Consider the following 10,378-nt stretch of genomic DNA (forward strand, 5'->3'; position numbering starts at 1 on the left):
TCCGGCAACGGCGCCATTTTTGAAGAGAACTGAAGATTGATGGTTTAGAGGTTATAGTAAACTCTCGTTGCAAGTATAGTTACTAAACCAAGCAATAAACCTTTCTTACAAAAGTTTTGGTTGTCACAAGTAACAAACCCCTTTAAAATTGATAACCGAAGTATTTAAACCTCGGGTTGTCTTCTCAAGGAACTGCTGGAAAGTATGTTCTTATTATTGGTTATGAGTCTTGTAAATTGGGGGTTTTGAATGTAAGGAACCAGTATGTTAAATGATAAGAAAAATAAAATAGTAATAATAAAATAAACTCTTGGCAAGGTATAAGAACTAGAAGTCCTATCCTTATCAATTGTGATGAAAATTGGGTTTTAATCCCACTTTGTTAACCTCTAACTATGAAGGTAAATCAAATGGACTAATTAGCTTGATCCTCAGGTCCTAGTCAATTCCTATGGAAAGACTAGAGTTATTGGATCAACTCCTAATTTCAACCACTGCTTTATTTGACAGCTTAAGCGTTACCAATTACTTAACCAAAGCCAAAAGGAAGAAAATATCTAAATTAAATTAAAAGCATCAATATAAATAAAACAAAGCAATCTTAAATCTGAAATACCTCAAATAATATTAATTAAGAAAATCATAACATGAATGTAGCAGAAGATAAATTGAAAAGATAAATAATAATTAAAAGTATATAATAAAAGTAGAAAATAAATAAGAGGAACATTGAACCTGAGAAGAAGTTGAAATTCTAAATCCTAATATAAATCCTAATCCTAATCCTAAGAGAGAGGAGAGAACCTCTCTCTCTAAAAACTACATCTAATCATAAAAATTATGAATTGTGAGCTTGTGATCATGAATGAATAGATTTTCCCACTTTATAGCCTCTAATCTGTGTTTTCTGGGCCGCAAACTGGGTCAGAAACAGCCCAGAATTTGCTGGTTGCGAATTCAAACACGCTGATTTTCTGTCACTGCGACGCCGCCGCGTGGAGCACGCATTTGCATCGCCTAGCTTTAGGGCAACTATGAGATATTATATATCAAATCGAAGCCCCGGACGTTAGCTTTCCAACGCAACTAGAACCACGTCCTTTGGACCTCTGTAGCTAAAGTTATAGCTGTTTGAGTGCGAAGAGGTCAGGCTAGATAGCTTAGCAATTTCTCTAACTTCTTGTATTCCTTCCACTTTTGCATGCTTCCTTTCCATCCTCTGAGCCATTCCTGCCCGGTAATCTCTAAAAACACTTAACACACATATCAAGGTATCTAATGGTAATAAGAGAGGATCAAACATAGGGAACTTAAGGCCAAAGAAGCATGTTTTCGATCAAAGCACATAATTAGGGAGGCAAATGTAAAACCATGCAAATAGTATGAATAAGTAGGTAAAGAGTTGATAAAAATCACTCAATTGAGCACAAGATAAACCATGAAATAGTGGTTTATCAATATCCCTCAAAACAACTTCACCACAACACATCCAAGTCCACAAAATTACTCTCAACCTTCATCTTTTGAGCTAGTTGCTGAGGACTACCTTCAATGGTCTAGAGAATTTGTGGAAAGACAAGAACAATTCTTAGAAAGACAGAAACAGTCATAGAAAGAACAAGAAATACTCTGCAAGAATATGGAGGGGCACTTAGAGCAAATAAGGAAAAATAAAGAATTGCTAAGCAAAGAAGATAAAGACCAATTGGTGGATGTGAAGGAGGAAGTGGAAAAGCAAGATGAAGAGGCTATTGTATCAAGTGAAACTTCAATGGAGAAGGAGATAGTGGAGATATATGAGCCTAGGATTCCATATCCACAGAGGTTAATTGATGTGACAATGGAACATAAAAATTTCCTCCCAAAGGACTTAATGGAAGATCATACAGAAGAAAGTAAGGAAGACAATCAAGGGAGCTCATACTCAAGTGAAGCAGAGAGCTCCTTACAAGAACGGTTCATTGAACCATCAATTCAAGAGGCTTTTTATGAAGTGAACACTCCGACAATCACACAACAACCAAGTCTTAAAATCAAAGAAGTGAAGGCAACCAACAAGAGCACCGAGAAGAGGATTGTGACCAAGCCACAATTGATCATATCCATAAAGAAGAAAAGTTCAACTACAAGTAATCCAACCCCTAATCAAGCAAGCAAATTCAATCCAGCAAATAACAAAAGAAAGCTTGCAGAGAACAGACCAAGACAGGGGATACTGTATAGCTTTTCTCTCCCCTTGAGGTCATTCCTCTTAACAAACTTAAAGAAGAGGAAGAAAGTGAAGAACAACATGTCACGCTAATGATACTAAAAGAGCGCTTGTTGGGAAGCAACCCAACCTTAGGTAACATTTCATTTCCCTGCTTTGTTTATTTTCTCTCTTTCCTTTGTTTATTTTCAATAATTTGGCATATGATTACATTCTAAGTTTGGTGTTGCCCTGCAATAATCTGTTTTAATCTTTCAGGATAAATGCATCAATTCTAAATTGAAAATGTCACACTAAGTTTCTAAGTTTGGTGTGCCACTTAATTTTCTATGCATTGAATCCAGCAACGCCACTTGTCTGAATTATCATAATGCCTTTGCAGTTTCTTTTGGTTTGACATTTTTTTATTCTCTTTGTTTTAGTCATTTCTTTGTTTTTAATGCTTTCTTTTATTTTGCTCCTTAACTGTTTTTGTTAATACCTCACTAAGAAATCCTTATTCATGACAGATTCTTCGCTTGGTGATTGTATTTAACATAAAACAGTTTTCTTTGATTAGTTTTAGTTCAAATAAATTGACATGTGATTGCATTCTAAGTTTGGTGTTACTATGCAACAAAAATTTGTTCCCAATCTCTACTGGATACTTGCATCAATTTCAAGTGAAAGTGTCACACTAAGTTTGGTGTGCCACTTATCTTTTATGCAGTGTATCATGCACACCCTCTTATTTTTGCAATCACAATGTCTCTGTTTCCTGTGCCTTCATTGCTATTTTTAATTTTGCTTGCTTAACCACATGTACTACTGACCTTTCATTGTGTAAGACATTCATGATATAAACCCCATCACCATTGTTCTAATTGTTGCTTGAGGATGAGCAAACACTCTAAGTTGGTATAGGAAGAGGAAGAATAGAAGGAAAAAGACAACAACAGTGAAGATGAACTACAAGGTGGTAACGTTCCTTTTTTTCTCCTACTTATTTCCAGCACTGTAACTTGCATGATTGTCTTCATTTTATCTGTATGCATGTGTGTTGTGAATAAGCAAAGCTTGATTACTAATTTGTTACATCTTACTGTGACATTATGACTACCAACTAGAATTCTGTGAGTTCAAAAACAATTAAGTATCATGATCATAAACAAACCTACCTCATAAACCTCACATACCTTCAAAATTCAAAATCAATTTCCCACCCAAAACCACCCCATATGGCCGAACCTTAACCCCCCTCCCTTCCCTATATAAAGCCCTCCATTCTTCTTCAATTTCACACAACACAACCCTCTCTTCCCCTTCTTGGCCGAAACACATCTCTCTCTCCCTCTCCTCCATTTCTTCTTCTTCTTCATCTATTCTTTCTTTTCTTGCTCGAAGGTGAGCAATATTCTAAGTTTGGTGTGGTAAAAGCATAGCTTTTTGTTTTCCCATTACCATTGATGGCACCTAAGACCGGAGAATCCTCTAGAAAAGGGAAAGGGAAGACAAAAGCTTCCACCTCCGAGTCATGGGAGATGGAAAGATTCATCTCCAAAGCCCATCAAGACCACTTCTATGATGTTGTGGCCAAGAAGAAGGTGATCCCCGAGGTCCCTTTCAAACTCAAGAAAAATGAGTATCCGAAGATCCGACATGAGATCCATAGAAGAGGTTGGAAAGTTCTAACAAACCCCATCCAACAAGTCGGAATCCTATTGGTTCAAGAGTTCTATACTAATGCATGGATCACTAGGAACCATGATCAAAGTAAGAACCCGAACCCAAAGAATTATCTTACCATGGTTCAGGGGAATTACTTAGATTTTAGCCCGGAAAATGTGAGGTTGGCGTTCAACTTGCCAATGATAGAAGAGAACGCACGCCCCTACACAAGGAGGGTCAACTTTGATTAAAGGTTGGACCAAGTCCTCATGGACATATGTGTGGAAGGAGCTCAATGGAAGATTGACTCAAAAGGCAAACCGGTTCAACTGAGAAGACTAGACCTTAAGCCTGTAGCTAGAGGATGGTTGGAGTTCATTCAATGCTCAATCATTCCCACTAGCAACCGATTTGAAGTTACTATAGACTGGGCCATCATGATCCATAGCATCATGATTGGAGAAGAGGTGGAGGTTCATGAGATTATACCTCAAGAACTCTACAAAGTGGCTGACAAGTCCTCCACTATGGCAAGGTTAGCCTTTCCTCACCTCATTTGCCACCTATGAAATTCGGTTGGAATTGACATAGAAGGAGACATCCTCATTGATGAGGAAAAGCCCATCACTAAGAAAAGGATGGAGCAAGCAAGAGAGCCTATTCATGGATATCAAGAGACGCATGAAGAAGCTCATCACCAAGAAATCCCTGAGATGCCTCAAGGGATGCACTTTCCTCCACAGAACTTTTGGGAGCAAATCAACAACTCCTTAGGAGAATTAAGTTCCAACATGGGACAATTAAGGGTGGAACATCAAGAGCACTCCATCATCCTTCATGAAATTAGAGAAGATCAAAGAGCAATGAGGGAGGAGCAACAAAGACAAGGAAGAGACATAGAAGAGCTCAAGGACATCATTGGTTCCTCAAGAAGAAAACGCCACCATCACTAAGGTGGACTCATTCCTTGTTCTTAAATTTTATGTTTTTCGTTTTCTTATGTTAAGTGCTTATCTATGTTTGTGTCTTCATTACATGATCATTAGTATTTAAGTGTCTATGCCTTAAAGTAATGAATATGAATCCATCACCTCTCTTAAATGAAAAAAATGTTTTTAATTCAAAAGAACAAGAAGTACATAAGTTTCGAATTTATCCTTAAACTTAGTTTAATTATATTGATGTGGTGACAATACTTTTTGTTTTATGAATGAATGCTTGAATAGTGCATATGTCTTTTGAAGTTGTTGTTTAAGAATGTTAAATATGTTGGCTCTTGAAAGAATATGACAGGGAGACATGTTATTTGATAATCTGAAAAAATAATAAAAATGATTCTTGAAGCAAGAAAAAGCAGTGAATACAAAGCTTGCAGAAAAAAAAATAGAAAAAAAAAAAGAAAAAGCAAGCAGAAAAAGCCAAAAGCTCTTAAAACCAAAAGGCAAGAGCAAAAAGCCAATAACCCTTAAAACCAAAAGGCAAGGGTAAATAAAAAGGATCCCAAGGCTTTGAGCATCAGTGGATAGGAGGGCCTAAAGGAATAAAATCCTGGCCTAAGCGGCTAAACCAAGCTGTCCCTAACCATGTGCTTGTGGCGTGAAGGTATCAAGCGAAAACTTGAGACTGAGCGGTTAAAGTCAAGGTCCAAAGCAAAAAAAGAGTGTGCTTAAGAACCCTGGACACCTCTAATTGGGGACTTTAGCAAAGCTGAGTCACAATCTGAAAAGGTTCACCCAGTTATGTGTCTGTGGCATTTATGTATCCGGTGGTAATACTGGAAAACAAAGTGCTTAGGGCCACGGCCAAGACTCATAAAGTAGCTGTGTTCAAGAATCAACGTACTGAACTAGGAGAATCAATAACACTATATGAACTCTGAGTTCCTATAGATGCCAATCATTCTGAACCTCAATGGATAAGGTAAGATGCCAAAACTATTCAAGAGGCAAAAAGCTACAAGTCCCGCTCATCTGATTGGAGCTAAGTTTCATTGATAGTTTGGAATTTATAGTATATTCTCTTCTTTTTATCCTATTTGATTTTCAGTTTCTTGGGGACAAGCAACCATTTAAGTTTGGTGTTGTGATGAGCGGATAATTTATACGCTTTTTGGCATTGTTTTTAGTATGTTTTTAGTAGGATCTAGTTACTTTTAGGGATGTTTTTATTAGTTTTTATGTTAAATTCACATTTCTGGACTTTACTATGAGTTTGTTTGTTTTTCTGTGATTTCAGGTATTTCCTGGTTGAAATTGAGGGACTTGAGCAAAAATCAGATTCAGAGGTTGAAGAAGGATTGCTGATGCTGTTGGGTTCTGACCTCCCTACACTCAAAGTGGATTTTCTAGAGCTACAGAACTCAAAATGGTGCGCTTCCAATTGCGTTGGAAAGTAGACATCAGGGGCTTTCCAGAAATATATAATAGTCTATACTTTGGTCGAGTTTAGATGACGCAAAAGGCCGTTGAACGCCAGTTCTACGCTGCAGTCTGGAGTTAAACGCCAGAAAAACGTCACAAACCAGAGTTGAATGCCAGAAACACGTTACAAACTGGCATTCAACTCCAAGAATGACCTCTCCACGTGTAAACTTCAAGCTCAGCCCAAGAACACACCAAGTGGGCCCCGGAAGTGGATTTATGCATCAATTACTTACTTCTGTAAACCCTAGTAACTAGTTTAGTATAAATAGGACTTTTTACAATTGTATCTTCGGATCATCTTTTGATCAGTTTTATGCGATCTTAGACTTTCATGGGGGCTGGCCATTCAACCATGCCTGGACCATTATCACTTATGTATTTTCAAACGGTAGAGTTTCTGCACTCCATAGATTAAGGTGTGGAGCTCTGCTGTTTCTCATGATTTAATGCAAAGTACTACTGTTTTTCTATTCAATTCAACTTATTCCGCTTCTAAGATATCCATTCGTTCCCAGGAACATGATGAATGTGATGATTATGTGACGCTCATCATCATTCTCACTCATGAACACGTGCCTGACAAACACTTCCGTTCTACATGCAAACAAGCTAGAATGAATATCTCTTAGATATCTAATACAGGAGACCGAGTCCGAGTTATTAATATCTTCGTGGTATAAGTTAGAACCCATGGATGGCCATTCCTGAGATCCGGAAAGTCTAAACTTTGTCTGTGGTATTCTGAGTAGGATCTGGGAAGGGATGGCTGTGACGAACTTCAAACTCGCGAGTGCTGGGCGTAGTGACAGACGCAAAAGGAGGGTGAATCCTATTACAGCATGATCGAGAACCTCCAGATGATTAGCCATGCCGTGACAGAGCATTTGGACCATTTTCACAGAGAGGATGGGATGTAGCCATTGACAACGGTGATGCCCTTACAGAAAGCTTGCCATGGAAAGGGGTAAGACTGATTGGATGAAGACAGCGGAAAGCAGAGGTTCAGAGGAATGAAAGCATCTCTATACGCTTATCTGAAAGTCTCACCAATGATTTACATAAGTATTTCTATCTTTATTTTCTGTTTATTTATTATTTATTTTCTAAAACTCCATAATCAATTATTAACCGCCTAACTGAGATTTACAAGATGACCATAGCTTGCTTCATACCAACAATCTCCGTGGGATCGACCCTTACTCACGTAAGGTTTTATTACTTGGACGACCCAGTGCACTTGCTGGTTAGTTGTGCGAAGTTGTGAAGTTATGTTTGGACCATGGTATTGTGCACCAGTTTGTTGGCGCCATTGCCAGGGAGAGAACGAACAACAAATTTTACAACCTGAGTAACAATTTCGCATATCAAGTTTTTGGCGCTGTTGCCGGGGATTGTTTGAGTTTGGACAACTGACGGTTCATCTTGTTGCTCAGATTAGGTAACTTTATTTTAATTTTAAATTTTTGTTTTTATTCCTTTAATTTTCAAAAAAAATTTCCAAAAAAAATTATTATTTTTATTTATGTTCTTCAGAATTTTTAAGAATGAATTCTAGAGTTTCATGAAGCATGTTGAAGCCTGGCTGGCTGTAAAGCCATGTCTAAATTCTTTTGGACTGAGGATTCAACTAATCACTTCAATGCATGTAATAGCATACTAAAGCTTGGCTGGCAATTGGCCATGTCTAGTGTTTTGGACCGGAGCTTTCATTGAAAGCTTGGCTGGCTAGTGAGCCATGTCTAATTCCTGGACTGAAGCTTTAGACTAAGAGGACAAGATTCCTGGAATTCATATTAAAAATTTTGAAATCCTTATTTTTTTTCAATAATTTTTGAAAAATACCAAAAAAATTTATAAAATCATAAAAATAAAAAATATTTCATATTTCTTGTTTGAGTATTGAGTCAATTTTAAGTTTGGTGTCAATTGCATGTTTTAAATTTTGCATAAAAAAATTTTTGAAAAATTCATTCATTCATAGTGTTTTTCATGATCTTCAAGTTGTTCTTGGTAAGTCTTCTTGTTTGATCTTTAAAAGTTTCTTGTTTTTCATATGCATTTTTCGTTTGTTAGAGTCCAAACATTAAAGATTTCTAAGTTTGGTGTCTTGCATGTTTTCTTTGCATAGAAAATTTTTCAAAAATATGTTCTTGATGTTCATCATAATTTTCAAAGTGTTCTTGGTGTTCATCTTGACATTCATAGTGTTCTAGTATGCATCACATGTTTAGATCCAAAATTTTCATGCACTGCATCATTTTCATGTTTTTCTCTTTCATCATTAAAAATTCAAAAATAAAAAAAAAATATATCTTTTCCTTTTTCACTCATAAATTTTGAAAATTTGGATTGACTTTTTCAAAAAATTTTTAAAATCTAGTTGTTTCTTATGAGTCAAATCAAATTTTCAATTTGAAAATCTTATCTTTTTCAAAATCTTTTTCAAAAATCAAATCTTTTTCATTTTTCTTATTTATTTTCGAAAATTTTAAAAATATTTTTCAAAAATCTTTTCTTAATTTTATCTTGTAATTTTCGAAAATATTATCAACAATTAATGTTTTGATTCAAAAATTTCAAGTGTGTTACTTACTTGTTAAGAAAGATTCAAACTTTAAGTTCTAGAATCATATCTTGTGATTATTTGTGAGTCAAGTCATTAATTTTGATTTTGAAATTAAAATCTTTGTCAAAACTAATTTTAATCATATCTTTTTAAATCATATCTATTTCAAAAATTTGATTTTAAAATATTTTCTCTAACTTCTTATCTTCTTATCTTTTAAAAAAAAAATTGATTTTCAAAATTTGTTTCAACTAACTAATTAACTTTTTGTTTGTTTCTTATCTCTTTCAAAACTACCTAACTAACTATCCCTCTCTAATTTTCGAAAATGCCTCCCTCTTTTTCAAAAATTATTTTTAATTAATTAACTATTTCAATTTTTAATTTTAATCTTAATTTTATCTTAATTTTCGAAAATCATTAACTCTTTTTCAAAATTTATTTTTCGAATTCCCTCTCTCCCATCTCTTTCTATTTATTTATTACTTACTAACGCTTCTCCTCATCTTATATCTCTGCTCCCCTCACCCTTGTGTTTGGATTTTCCTCCATTCTCTTTCTTTACATTACATTCTTTTCTTCTTCTACTCACACAAAGGAATCTCTATACTGTGACATAGAGGATTCCATATTTTCTTTGTTATTCCCTTCTTTGTCATATGAGCAGGAGCACGGACAAGAACATTCTTATTGAAGCAGAGCCTGAACCTGAAAGGACTCTGAAAAGGAAACTAAGAGAAGCTAAAATACAACAATCCAGAGACAACCTTACAGGAATTTTCGAACAGGAAGAGGAGATGGCAGCCGAAAATAATAATAATGCAAGGAGGATATCGGTGACTTTACTGCACCTAATTCCAATTTACATGGAAGAAGCATCTCCATCCCTGCCATTGGAGCAAACAATTTTGAGCTAAAACCTCAATTAGTTTCTCTGATGCAGCAAAGCTGCAAGTTTAATGGACTTCCATCTGAAGATCCTTTTTAGTTCTTAACTGAATTTTTGCAGATCTGTGATACTGTTAAGACTAATGGAGTAGATCCTGAAGTCTACAGGCTCATGTTTTTCCCTTTTGCTGTGAGAGACAGAGCTAGAATATGGTTGGACTCTCAACCTAAGGATAGCCTGAACTCTTAGGATAAGCTGGTCAAGGCTTTCTTAGCCAAGTTCTTTCCTCCTCAAAAGCTTAGTAAGCTTAGAGTGGATGTCCGAACCTTCAGACAGAAGGAAGGTAAATCCCTCTATGAAGCTTGGGAGAGATACAAGGAACTGACCAAAAAGTGTCCTTCTGACATGCTTTCAAAATGGACCATCCTGGATATATTCTATGATGGTCTGTCTGAATTAGCTAAGATGTCATTGGATACTTCTGCAGGTGGATCCATTCACCTAAAGAAAACGCCTGCAGAAGCTCAAGAACTCATTGACATGGTTGCTAATAACCAGTTTATGTACACTTCTGAGAGGAATCCTGTGAGTAATGGGATGCCTCAGAAGAAGGGAGTTCTTGAAATTGATACTCTGAATGCCAT

General features: G+C 36.0%; 1 non-coding gene across 1 annotated transcript; it reads right to left on the bottom strand.

Moving 5' to 3' along the window:
- Positions 1-10,037: 10,037 nt before the first annotated feature.
- LOC148548612 (small nucleolar RNA R71) lies at positions 10,038-10,145 on the bottom strand. The gene has a single exon (XR_015897211.1). It is a non-coding gene; the product is annotated as a small nucleolar RNA R71 (small nucleolar RNA).
- Between the last annotated feature and the right edge of the window lie 233 nt (positions 10,146-10,378).

This window comes from Arachis ipaensis, chromosome B8 (genome assembly GCF_059453495.1).
Source record: "Arachis ipaensis isolate K30076 ecotype BB chromosome B8, ASM5945349v1, whole genome shotgun sequence".
Taxonomy (NCBI): Eukaryota; Viridiplantae; Streptophyta; class Magnoliopsida; order Fabales; family Fabaceae; genus Arachis; species Arachis ipaensis.